We start from the raw sequence: 12,341 nt of genomic DNA, 5'->3' as shown, positions 1-12,341 counted from the left end.
TTCCATTTATAATAAAGGTTCCTAAGGAATTCATTATAGGAATGTTTCCGATAGAAATGGTTTGCTTTTGCACATCGAAACCAAAAATTAATCTCGCAGATACATATAATTCGGAAGAATAGGTGAGTGATTCATACACAGCATCTCTTTCTTTTATCGAGGGTTCTAGCAATTGATATCCTTTCGCAAATAATTGAAATGCAATTTCGTGATCTGGATCTTTAATTGTTGGAAACTTGTCAAGTTCTTCTGCTAAGGCTTGATTAATGAACCTACAAAATCCCTCGAATTGGATCTGACTAAATCCGGGTATTGTGGACATTCCCTCGTTTCCATTCCGGAGCATCTTAATCTTAAGTTTCCTGTTTATCAAAGAAAAATTCCATTATCAGCTCACTCTTCATCAATCCCTCTGGATCGATCTAGCAATCATGGAATCTATATTCTGTTTACTGAATCACATGAAATTCTAGGGAACTCCACATACGTATTTCATATATGTATTTCATACATATGAATAGAGACCATTTGGACGAAAGTTCGAGTTTGCCAGGGGTACAAATGAAATGAAAATGAATTGATAAAACATTCCTAAAAAAAAAATTCTGCCACTTATACTTTATGTTATGATATTCTAATCAGATTGGATGGCAAAGATTTCTCATTTTATCTCCTTTCTATGAATGTAATAAAGCCGTAATATAATATACTAGAAAGTTTGACTTTACTTCGATTAGAATAGCGTGCTTACTTTAATTTCTCAAATAATTTGAGGGTTCTTTTTTATTTCGGATCGGAGTAGTATAATTACTAGAAAATTCAGTATTTCATTGTGGAATTCTAAAATCAAGTAAGTCCCTTTTTTAAGTACATGCCAATCTAGTTATCCACCTCTCCCCATATCCATGCTTTTCTTTTATCGTAATTTCACTTGGGTAGGCCAAGATAGTAAGGTTATACTCTATATCAGAGCAAATTTCCTTTTTTTATTCAAGATATTTAATTTAATACTTTTAAAAATTAAAGCATGATTCTCCATAGAGATATGTACATAAAGGGGATCTTTGGATAATAATGCTGTTCGGACCTAAAGTTTACCTATACACGGATTAAGCATAAAGTCATACTATTTTATTATGCCATTGAAGGGGGGGGAGATAATACCGATTTAAGAGTAGTTCACTACTGCAATAAAAAAAAGAGAATTCTAGTTAACGGTTCCAATTTATTCTGAATTTTGCAGCCTGTGAATAGAAATCCACTTTTTCTTCTTTTTCATCTCAATAGAAAGAAATGGAAGTTTTATTGTGTTAACAATGTATGTTTTAAGATAGAATCTATCGAGGAGAATAATAGAAACTGGATCAAAAAAAGCAGGATAGATTTTTTGAAAAAGATTGGAAAAAAGTAAGTAGAATTATATTCAAAATAAAAGGGGCTTTCGTAAGAAAACGTGGATGAATACTTGCTGTTTTCTAGATTTTTGATCGGATTTTTGGCGGCATGGCCAAGCGGTAAGGCAGGGGACTGCAAATCCTTTATCCCCAGTTCAAATCTGGGTGCCGCCTGATCAATAAAATACTTAGGTTTTTTTTATAGTGCTGATCGAATTCGATCAATTTTTACTTCGCATAAGTTCGGGCAAGAGAGTAACTGGGCCTGCCGATACTGGGTTTAGAGAAACCATACCATAGTTCTATCCTCAAACTAGGGTTAGGGTTTGTTTGACGGTAGTGGCCAAAATGGTTATCAATAGGGGTGAGGTAGTGTTTCCTTATTCTTTTATTATATGAATTTGAATTGGTTCTTAATTGAGATTCGATTTGATAATTTTAAAATACGAGGATAAGATGTCAGAAATCTTGGTATCCAAAGAAAGGTCCCTAAGGGGCATTCTTTTTTTTTTTCAATCTAAGATTCAAGAAGGGACTCCACGAAAGAATATCAAGACTTACTAATTATTATACATTTTTTTATCGTACATCTTATGTTACCTACATACACTAAAGTAAGGACTACTTAATTTTAATTCTAACGAGAATCAGATTAAATAGGTCGATCAAAAAATCAATTTAGGAGTTGTGTTATGGATAAAATCTCTTCCTCTTCATTCTTTCATAGAATGATACAAAGCAAGGCTGCAGGGTTTAGGTCAAAAATAAAACATTAGGTAAGGTAGGTATCCAATAAATATTTATCTATCGTTAATTTTATGGTATATTCGGGCGTCCTTTGCTTAAAAAAAAAAAAGAGTAACAAAAGGAATAAAAAATCTTCCTATTCCCGCTTCTTCTATTCAGGACATCATTCCCGTACTCTTTCTTTTTTAAGGAAAAAAGGGCTATAGTATCGTATTTTAATGCTCTCTAATTCTACCAGAATTCCTATAAGAATTTGTTAGGAGTAAATTCCTTGAACTGATTGATCCATGGCCTTAGGGCGGAATCCCTTTTTGACTCTGTACCCTTGATTCCACTATGATTATTGATCAATAGTAGAATAGAATAATCCCTTCATAGAAATAGGAGACATAATTTAGATGGATATAGTAAGTCTCGCTTGGGCTGCTTTAATGGTAGTCTTTACATTTTCTCTTTCACTAGTAGGTATGGGGAAGGAGTGGACTCTAGGGATACTACTAATTGATTAAGTAATCAAATTGTTGTATCAATTCTTTTCATTAATGGATCATTTTGCATTAATCATTTTGTCAAACGTTATTCTTTAATCTTTTTCTTTAGTTTTGTTTCACTCCTGTAAGAAACTCTTGTATTGTAAGTTGTAATGTAAGAAAGAGCCATTATACCAATTCATAATTTCTACTAGAAATGACGAATGGTTAAAAAAAGTTCTATACATAAGAAAATTCGACTTTCTTCACGGAACTATTCACGGCATATCACACATTTTCCATTTCCTTTTACTTTTTACTATAGTCTATTCTTAATATTATTTTTCTTTCCTTCCATGGATTCTTTGGTCAAGAATTGTCTTAGATTTTTTTATTTTGACCTGATTGAAATTAAGTGGATGCAATGAAAAAGAAATTGAATTAGACTACTTAACTATTTCAATCTACTAATCTATTCTATGTAGATTCAAAGATAATATAATAGAAAGAATCTAAAGTGTCGTAGAAAAAACTATATGTAGTTCTTTCTACCACACTTTAAGATTCCAACCAGATCCTTTCATTTAAGACTTGGATTTTTTTTATTTAATCCCTTTTTAATTTCTTCAATGATTAATTGGAATTCCAATTAATTATTTTGGCTGACTGTTTTTACATAAATAATAAGTAAAAAAGAAGTAGGAACTAGAATGAACAGTGCAGTAGCAATAAATGCGAGAATATTGACTTCCATAACCTCTTTATTTTTATTTTCACAATAACTCGGGATGTAATCCCATGGAGAGGAAAAAGGGGTATCTTGTAAATTCAAGGGTAGGGCTTGCATTCTGATAATACTGAATCAATTCAATATTATGAATATCGGATCTATCAAATCAATTCATGGATGAGAGTTATATTTCACGGATGAGAGTTATATAGTATAACATAGGAAGATCCTCTATCCACACTAAGACCAAAATGGGTTTTTGATTGGATTAGGAATTCCCTCTTTTTTAATCCTTTTCTACTTTTTCTTTTCTATATCTCTAACCCACGAGCTTTCTTAATCTTCTACTTTCTTAATCTTATACAATTTCCCTTCCTTTTTCTTATAGTTATACATACAATTATGTATGTATTATATGACCAACTTTCTATGGGTCACATAGACATCCAAATAAGCAGTAGAAGTGAGATGGGGAAAAGAGGTCTGAAATAAAAAGGGAATACGATTTATGTATGGATTCCGGTAAAATACCGGTACTCTATTCCATAAGAGTGGAATAGGAAATTAAGATGAGGATGGTATCATCATAAAGAAAGATAGAGTAATATAATATCCTAAATTCTACTAATCCACATATCGTATGTGTGTCTTTCTTTATCTTTATCGATCGGGAGTAGTGAAAAAAAATTCCTATATGCCTTCCCTCCCTCTTTAATGAGGGATGCAAAATAAAAAAGTGAAGTAAGGGTGCCCTGTGGGTATTTGATCTTGCTCCCTGCCCCTTTTTTTCATGGAAAAAGGAAATATCAATTTCTCCATTCATTGAACCCTAGTTCGGGACTGACGGGGCTCGAACCCCGCAGCTTCCGCCTTGACAGGGCGGTGCTCTGACCAATTGAACTACAATCCCCGCGGGGTGTATGGCATACCCATTCTTAAATAGAACCATAAGAAGATTCGATTCGTCTTTCGTACTCTAAGAAATAGACGAATCATATACTACATACCCACATATTATATTATACGTGGGTATAGTGAGAGTGACATAACTAGTATGTCGTGATTTTTTATCACTAAAAATGGATAATAATCCAGCCTTCAATAAGAAAAACTCTTTTGTTTGTAAGAAAGGAATGAGAGAGATATGGATTAGAAAAAAAAAATTTCCCTTTTTTCTTTATCTTTTATTTCTATAGATCAGACATTTTATTTTATGGAAGAAAAACAAAAGGATTTAGTTCATACTCACGAAGCCCTAGATTTTTGGTTTGGGCCGAGCTGGATTTGAACCAGCGTAGACATTGTCAACGAATTTACAGTCCGTCCCCATTAACCACTCGGGCATCGACCCAGGAAGAATTTATTCTAGGGTTTTTGCTAATCTATGATTAACCTCCTTTCATAATACTCCCTACCCCAGGGGAAGTCGAATCCCCGCTGCCTCCTTGAAAGAGAGATGTCCTGAACCACTAGACGATAGGGGCATCACTAGACGATAGGGCCATATACAACCGCTCGTGATTATACTATAATCATAGTATGAGCAGTTTTTTGGAATTGTCAATATACTCGAAAAGTATAAATAGATCCAAAGCAAAGAGTTTTTCCAACTTTTCTGTTATGTTTTCATCTAGGATTTTTTTTAGTTGATCGTTATAGATTAATTCTCCGTGCTTCATTTAGTGTTCAGACCAAAAATGCATCCATCCCGCACTAAGTCATAAAATTCTCTAAAAATATAGAGAAAGTTCAAAAACAAAGAACAAAAGTGAATCAATTTAGTAGAAAAGTACTCTATCAGATTCGAACCAACGACTTACGTCTTAGCACGAGATTACTCTACCACTAATTTAAAAAGCCCTTTATCGGATTTGAACCGATGACTTATGCCTTACCATGGCATTACTCTACCACTGAGTTAAAAGGGCTTTTTATTTAATTCAAAAATTAGCCACTTGGATTTCCCATTATGGGTCTACTGCATAATGTACATATTATATATATAATATATAGAGATAGAGAGAGAGACATTATGTAGAGATTGTATATGTATATATCGATATCTTGAGAGCTCAAAATAAAATTAATAAAAAAAAAACATACCCTACATAACATATCCAACTCTTCTTGGTTCAGGGTTTTCCGTTTCCGAAGACTAGTAAAATAGGCGGATTCTGGAACCCCAAGGATTCAACGGTATATGGATATGGAAAATATAAGATTTCCGATCCTAGCGGGAAAAGGCGGGGAACAGATACCCAATAGGATATAGGATCCTTGGGAGGAACTTTTGGTAATGGCCTTGATCCTCTATGCTATTTTTTATGTGTTCTTAGTTCTATTGAACTTTTTTCATTCTTTTAAACAAGAATCTAATAAACTAGAATTGAGTCAGTGGAAAAAAGGAGAGAGAGGAAAGTGTTAAATGGAGAGAGTCGACTAATCAGAGACTTTTAGGATCTTCTTTACATCAGGTAAATCTGTCGGCCCTGTCCGTTTTTTTCTTTAAGTTACGACTCTTTGCTGCTTACTTCTATCAAGCCATAGGGAAAGTCTATGATGAATTTGGAAAACTCATCTCACTCTTACTCTATGGCTCGGACTTAATGGGGGAAGAAAACATCTTCCATAATTTCTTTTTTGTTCAATTCTGGACAAAAAAGAAAAGGAAAAAGGAATTTATAGGGACAGTGTTACCCCCTATATCCCCTAGTTTATATTGTAGGAATAATAAAACAATTTAGCAGTCTGACACACTTACGTCCTTGCAAAGTAAATAATTATTATTGTAGTCGTAACCGTAGAATAGGATCCTAATCAAAATAAATACATTTGGTTCAGGCGCTATTAGCATGGTAAGAAAAGATTTTTTTTACAGACCAGAGGGGCTATCTAAATCCTAAAGTAAAGGCGAGCGATCGAAGTAGAAGTACCAACGGCTCAGTGTCATGAACCTTCTCCATCTGATTCAATAAGGGGGAATTAGCCTTCTTGTCAAATGGCTATCCTTGACAAAGGGTACCATTTATACCATAATCTACAATGTAGCGGGTATAGTTTAGTGGTAAAAGTGTGATTCGTTCTATATAATAACTGAATTTGAAATGATATACTTAAGGCATCCTTAAGTTTTTTATTTTTATATTCCGATGAAAACTTTAGTTCTTATAAAGGATTAAATCCTTTTCCTCTCAATAGCATATTGAGGAAGAATATACATTCTGGCGATTTGTATCCAAAGACTAATTTAAATTGCATCCAAAATAAAAATAGGATTATGAGTACAGAGTCGCGAAGCATAATTTTGCATTGGATTAAGTATTCCAATTTTGAAATATGAGTAAAGGATCTATGGATGAAGATACAAAAAAGTTGATTTCCAATCGTAACTAAATCTTCTTAAATAAGGAATAAGGAAGCCAAATAGCTAAAAAACGATAGTTTTGGTTTACTAGAACCATCCGCATATTGTTTAAGCTCGGTGGAAACCCAATTCTTTTTCCTCAGGATCTCTTGAATGAAATTAGGGAACGAAGTAAGTAGATTAGATGGATTTAGATAGAATTTCTATCTCCTACTCTATAAGGATCATCTAGAAAGCGGAGAGCTTTGGTTCCATTCAAATAGAAAAGCTGACATAGATGTTAAGTGGTGAGAATATCCATAAAGGAGCCGAATGAAATCAAAATTTCATGTTCGGTTTTGAATTAGAGACGTTAAAAATAATCAACCAACGTCGACTATAACCCCTAGCCTTCCAAGCTAACGATGCGGGTTCGATTCCCGCTACCCGCTCCATTCTGTATAAAAGGAGTATTCTCTTTGTCTAGACATGTTAGAGGCTTGTATTCAAGCCTTTTTTGTCCACCAGTTTCTGGTACTCCAGAGCGGAGTAGAGCAGTTTGGTAGCTCACGAGGCTCATAACCTTGAGGTCACGGGTTCGATTCCCGTCTCCGCACTTAGCAGTCTGTATAAAAGGACTATTCTATTTCTCTAGATATGGTAGAGGGGCGTATCCAACCCTTTTTTATTCATTAGTTCCCGGCCCTAGAGGGCAAAATTGAGCAGTTTGCGAAGTCACTTGCCTTCAAAAAAAGAAGGCGCAAGGCTTCTCCCTACCCTGCAGAAAATAAAAATGAAACGAAAGGGACAGTCTACCTCTCTCTTCCCTTTAAAAAAAGTTTGCCCGTTGTTTGTCTCAGTTAATACCCAATTTTTGGAGCTCTGTTGGCGAGTTCTATTTCTGCCTCCGGAGCGCCCTCTTTTTTGAGTGGGATGCAAAGGAAGGGTAAGATAGTAAGGGATACGGCACTAGACTAACACCTAATTAATACTTAATTTAATATAAGTAGTTAAACAGTTAACTAGACTAAACTTTTTATCATAGTACTTTGATAAATTAAGCGGGCGAGCGGCGGGAATCGAACCCGTATCTTCTCCTTGGCAAGGAGATATTTTACCATTGAACTACGCTCGCTACGGTATATATTTTATAGCGTATATCCGCCTGGGTCGACCTTCTATGTCTGGGTCGACCGTTTCATTTCATTTTCTATTATATTAGAGTTTTCCTTTTTTTATTATCTGTGAATGAATATTCTAATGGGAATGGAATTTCATAATACTGAAAGAGAAGAGCTAGCAATTCGGAACGCAAATTGCGTTTTAATACGTCTCACTATTCTAATTTTTTAGAAGAAATGGCCTTTATTATTTCTTTTTTATGGGGTTAATAAATATTAACCAAATTTAATTTAAGAAATGAGAGAATTCAGAATAGCTACGAGAAAGACTAGTCCAATCCATAACGATGTACCGGAAAATACAACATTTTTATTATTTGACCAACCATCAGGAGAAGCAAATACAAGGGGTACACTAATTACTAAGACTGAGGAAGTCGCAATTAATGCAAAAACAGCTAATTGGAAAGCAATAGTCATATTTCTAATCCTCCAAGCTACCATCAAATAAAGTTGACTACATATTTGATCCCTCACTTAAACCAAAATTGTAAAAAAATACAAGAAGTAGGAGGGGTTTAATCATGAATCCATTGATTCTTCTCTTTAATTCAAATTTATTACTTAAACCGCTTTTTTATTTGGATATGGGGGTGAGAAGAGATTATTTACTCTTTATTTCACAAGCGGGTATAGCGGATCCTGTATCCGTGTATACAGTATACAGAGATATATCGAAAAGGAACTTGTATCTGATATCTTTCTAGAGGCTAATAAATCTTTTTATTTTTTATATGGCTATGTTCTATTTGTAGGAGTAAAATAAGGATTAGGCTGTGGAGAGATGGCTGAGTGGTTGATAGCTCCGGTCTTGAAAACCGGTATAGTTCTAGGAACTATCGAGGGTTCGAATCCCTCTCTCTCCTTTTGCTTATTGAATACGTTTGTTTCTTTCATTTTTTTTTTTCTGTCCCTTATCTTTCTTTCATAAAAAGGAATGAATGGCTCGGCTAGATGGAATAACCGAGCCAGAACAGAAAAAAAGTAGAACAGGTATAAATAAGAAAATCTTAGTTAAGAGGGTTCATGTAAAGAACAGGTTCCAAATCACGATCGATTCCCTTTTCAAAACCTGCTGCAGCAGCTCGGGCTCTTCCTGCATGCCATAAATGGCCCACAAAAAAGAAGAATCCTAGAACAAAATGAGAAGTTGATAACCAACTTCTAGGAGAGACATAATTAACTGCATTGATCTCGGTAGCTACGCCACCCACGGAATTTAAAGAGCCTAAAGGAGCGTGGGTCATATATTCTGCTGAGCGTCGTTCTTGCCAAGGTTGTATGTCTTTTTTCAACCTACTCAAGTCCAAACCGTTGGGGCCCCTTAGAGGTTCTAACCATGGAGCACGAAGGTCCCAAAAACGCATAGTTTCCCCTCCAAAGATAACCTCCCCAGTTGGGGAACGCATTAGATATTTACCTAAACCTGTGGGTCCTTGAGCGGATCCCACATTAGCTCCAAGACGCTGGTCTCTAACTAGAAAAGTAAATGCTTGAGCTTGAGAAGCTTCTGGCCCGGTGGGTCCATAAAACTCACTCGGATAAGCTGTATTATTGAACCATACAAAACAACAAGCGATAAAACCAAAGACAGATAAAGCAGCTAAACTATAAGACAAGTAAGCTTCTCCAGACCATACAAATGCACGGCGAGCCCATGCGAAGGGTTTGGTTAAAATATGCCAAATTCCGCCAAATACACAAATAAAACCCAACCATACATGCCCACCAATTATATCTTCTAAATCATCTACACTAACAATCCACCCTTCTCCACCAAAAGGAGATTTTAGTAAATAACCAAATATAACACTGGGGCTAAGGGTCAAATTGGTAATTTTTCTTACATCTCCCCCCCCAGGGGCCCAGGTATCATATACACCGCCAAAATAAAGAGCCTTGAGTACTAGAAGAAAAGCACCTAGACCTAACAAAATTAAGTGAATACCCAAAATTGTAGTCATTTTATTTCTATCTTTCCAGACATAACCAAAGAATGGAAAAGATTCCTCAAGAGTCTCGGGTCCCAGAAGCGCGTGATAAATGCCACCGAAGCCTAAGACTGCGGAGGAAATTAGGTGAAGTACGCCAGATACAAAGTACGGAAAAGTATCTAGAACTTCCCCCCCTGGCCCTACTCCCCAACCTAGAGTAGCTAAGTGTGGAAGTAAAATCAACCCTTGTTCATACATGGGCTTTTCTGGTACGAAATGGGCCACTTCAAATAGGTTCATTGCTCCGGCCCAGAATACGATTAATCCGGCATGGGCTACATGAGCTCCAAGCAGTTTACCGGACAAATTGATAAGTCTGGCATTCCCAGCCCACCAAGCAAAGCCGGTGGTTTCTTGGTCACGACCAGCTAAAACGAAAGTTCCATTAAAGAGCGTTTCCACGTGGTAGAACCTCCTCAGGGAATATAAGATTTTCATGAGGCTGATCCTGAGCTGCCATCCACGCACGAATACCCTCGTTTAAAAGAATATTTTTGGTGTAGAAAGTCTCAAATTCAGGATCTTCCGCTGCACGGATTTCCTGGGAAACAAAGTCATAGGCACGTAAGTTCAGAGCCAAGCCAACTACGCCAATAGCACTCATCCATAAACCGGTGACGGGTACAAATAGCATAAAGAAATGTAACCAACGTTTATTGGAAAAAGCAACACCAAAGATTTGGGACCAAAAGCGGTTAGCAGTGACCATGGAATAAGTTTCTTCAGCTTGAGTTGGGTTAAAAGCACGGAAGGTATTTGCACCATCACCGTCCTCAAATAGAGTGTTTTCTACGGTCGCTCCATGAATAGCGCATAGCAGAGCCGCACCTAATACTCCGGCAACTCCCATCATATGAAATGGGTTCAACGTCCAATTATGAAATCCTTGGAAGAAAAGGATGAATCGAAATATCGCTGCTACGCCAAAACTCGGCGCAAAGAACCAACCAGATTGCCCCAGTGGATAAATAAGGAATACAGAAACAAAAACAGCAATTGGACCAGAGAATGAGATTGCATTATAAGGCCGCAATTGAACAGACCGAGCAAGTTCAAATTGGCGTAACATGAAACCTATTAGTGCAAAAGCCCCGTGGAGAGCTACAAAAGTCCATAGACCGCCTAATTGACACCAACGAGTAAAATCTCCTTGTGCTTCGGGCCCCCATAGTAGCAACAAAGAGTGTGCTAAACTATTGGCAGGGGTAGAAACTGCTGCGGTTAAGAAATTACAACCTTCCAAATAGGAACTAGCCAATCCATGGGTATACCAAGAAGTTACAAAAGTTGTCCCTGTAAACCAACCCCCTAAAGCGAAATAAGCACAAGGAAAGAGCAATAGGCCAGACCATCCTACAAAAACGAAACGGTCCCTTCGTAACCAGTCATCCATAGTATCAAATAGATCATTTTCTTCTTTAGGAATTCTACCAAGGGCTATAGTCATAGTGATCCTCCTATTCAATTACTTCAACCATTTCCGAGCACCTCATATCACTTTCCAAGGCATATGATAGTTTTATTATCTGTGGACGATTTCTTTGTCGTTCAATGCCCTTTTTCAATGGTCTCGAAGAGAGAAATTTCCCATTTTTATCTATGGAGTCACAGTCACAACCGAGGTCGTGGTAAATCCATGAATTTGATTCGATTTGTTTTTCTTATACTATTTGTTTTTCTTATACTATAGAAATAGAAATAAATTGTTTTTCTTATACTATAGAAAGAAATAAACCTTTGAATTCAGCATTATTCCAAGACTCCTATTTCAAAGTCTATCTTTTAAGGGAAAAATGAAAATAAAAGTAACCCTTCTTTTCCCATTCCCTCTCTATTGCATGGGTGGAAGAACTAAAATAGAGGATTCTGAAAAAAAAAATGGACCTTCGAAATCCAATTTTATGTGTAGCGCAAAGGAGTTGCGATTTCTTCTTATTCCTATAGAACATCTAGTAACAAGAATATGAAATCGTAAATAGCGAAAAATTCTTGTCTTGCGCGGTCTAAGTCTAAGGAAATAAAAAAAATTCGCTTATACAATTTCATCTACATCGAATTTATTATCAGAATAGCGGATAGAGGCATCATTAAAGGAGTCAGGTCTACTTACTTTATGCTTCTTTCCAATTTTATGGTGGATTTGATAAGAACCCTTTTTGCTTTCTTGATAAATAATCGACAAAAAAAGCGTTTTTTTTTATATAACCTGCTTGTTTTATTATAATTATAACAAGTCCTATATGGAAATGCCCGCTAAAGAGAAAATCTATTTGATTGTCTCTCGGCCAATATCGATTTTTAGAAAGAAAAAACAAGAATTTTCTTCTTTTTTTATTAACATTAAGAAAAAAGAATATAATTAAAATGGAATTGGCAATATAATTTTTATAGACTTTTGAAAGAAAAAAAGGGGGTTTTTTGCAACCGTTATTTCTTATTTCTTGCCTATATCATATCACGGAAACCTTTCGCTTTGGAACGT

General features: G+C 35.9%; 5 non-coding genes across 5 annotated transcripts; 2 read left to right on the top strand and 3 right to left on the bottom strand.

Annotated features, from left to right (window-relative positions):
• The first annotated feature begins 1,497 nt into the window (after positions 1-1,497).
• On the top strand, positions 1,498-1,568 carry TRNAC-GCA (transfer RNA cysteine (anticodon GCA)). The gene has a single exon. It is a non-coding gene; the product is annotated as a tRNA-Cys (tRNA).
• Positions 1,569-4,610: 3,042 nt separating this feature from the next.
• TRNAY-GUA (transfer RNA tyrosine (anticodon GUA)) lies at positions 4,611-4,692 on the bottom strand. Its single transcript has one exon. It is a non-coding gene; the product is annotated as a tRNA-Tyr (tRNA).
• A 505-nt stretch (positions 4,693-5,197) lies between these two features.
• On the bottom strand, positions 5,198-5,269 carry TRNAT-GGU (transfer RNA threonine (anticodon GGU)). The gene has a single exon. It is a non-coding gene; the product is annotated as a tRNA-Thr (tRNA).
• Positions 5,270-7,748: 2,479 nt separating this feature from the next.
• TRNAG-GCC (transfer RNA glycine (anticodon GCC)) lies at positions 7,749-7,819 on the bottom strand. Its single transcript has one exon. It is a non-coding gene; the product is annotated as a tRNA-Gly (tRNA).
• An 824-nt stretch (positions 7,820-8,643) lies between these two features.
• Positions 8,644-8,731, top strand: TRNAS-UGA (transfer RNA serine (anticodon UGA)). The gene has a single exon. It is a non-coding gene; the product is annotated as a tRNA-Ser (tRNA).
• Positions 8,732-12,341: the final 3,610 nt, after the last annotated feature.

The sequence above is a fragment of the Aegilops tauschii genome, unplaced genomic scaffold (assembly GCF_002575655.3).
Source record: "Aegilops tauschii subsp. strangulata cultivar AL8/78 unplaced genomic scaffold, Aet v6.0 ptg001262l_obj, whole genome shotgun sequence".
Taxonomy (NCBI): Eukaryota; Viridiplantae; Streptophyta; class Magnoliopsida; order Poales; family Poaceae; genus Aegilops; species Aegilops tauschii.
This window is presented reverse-complemented; position numbering and strand designations above follow the sequence as displayed.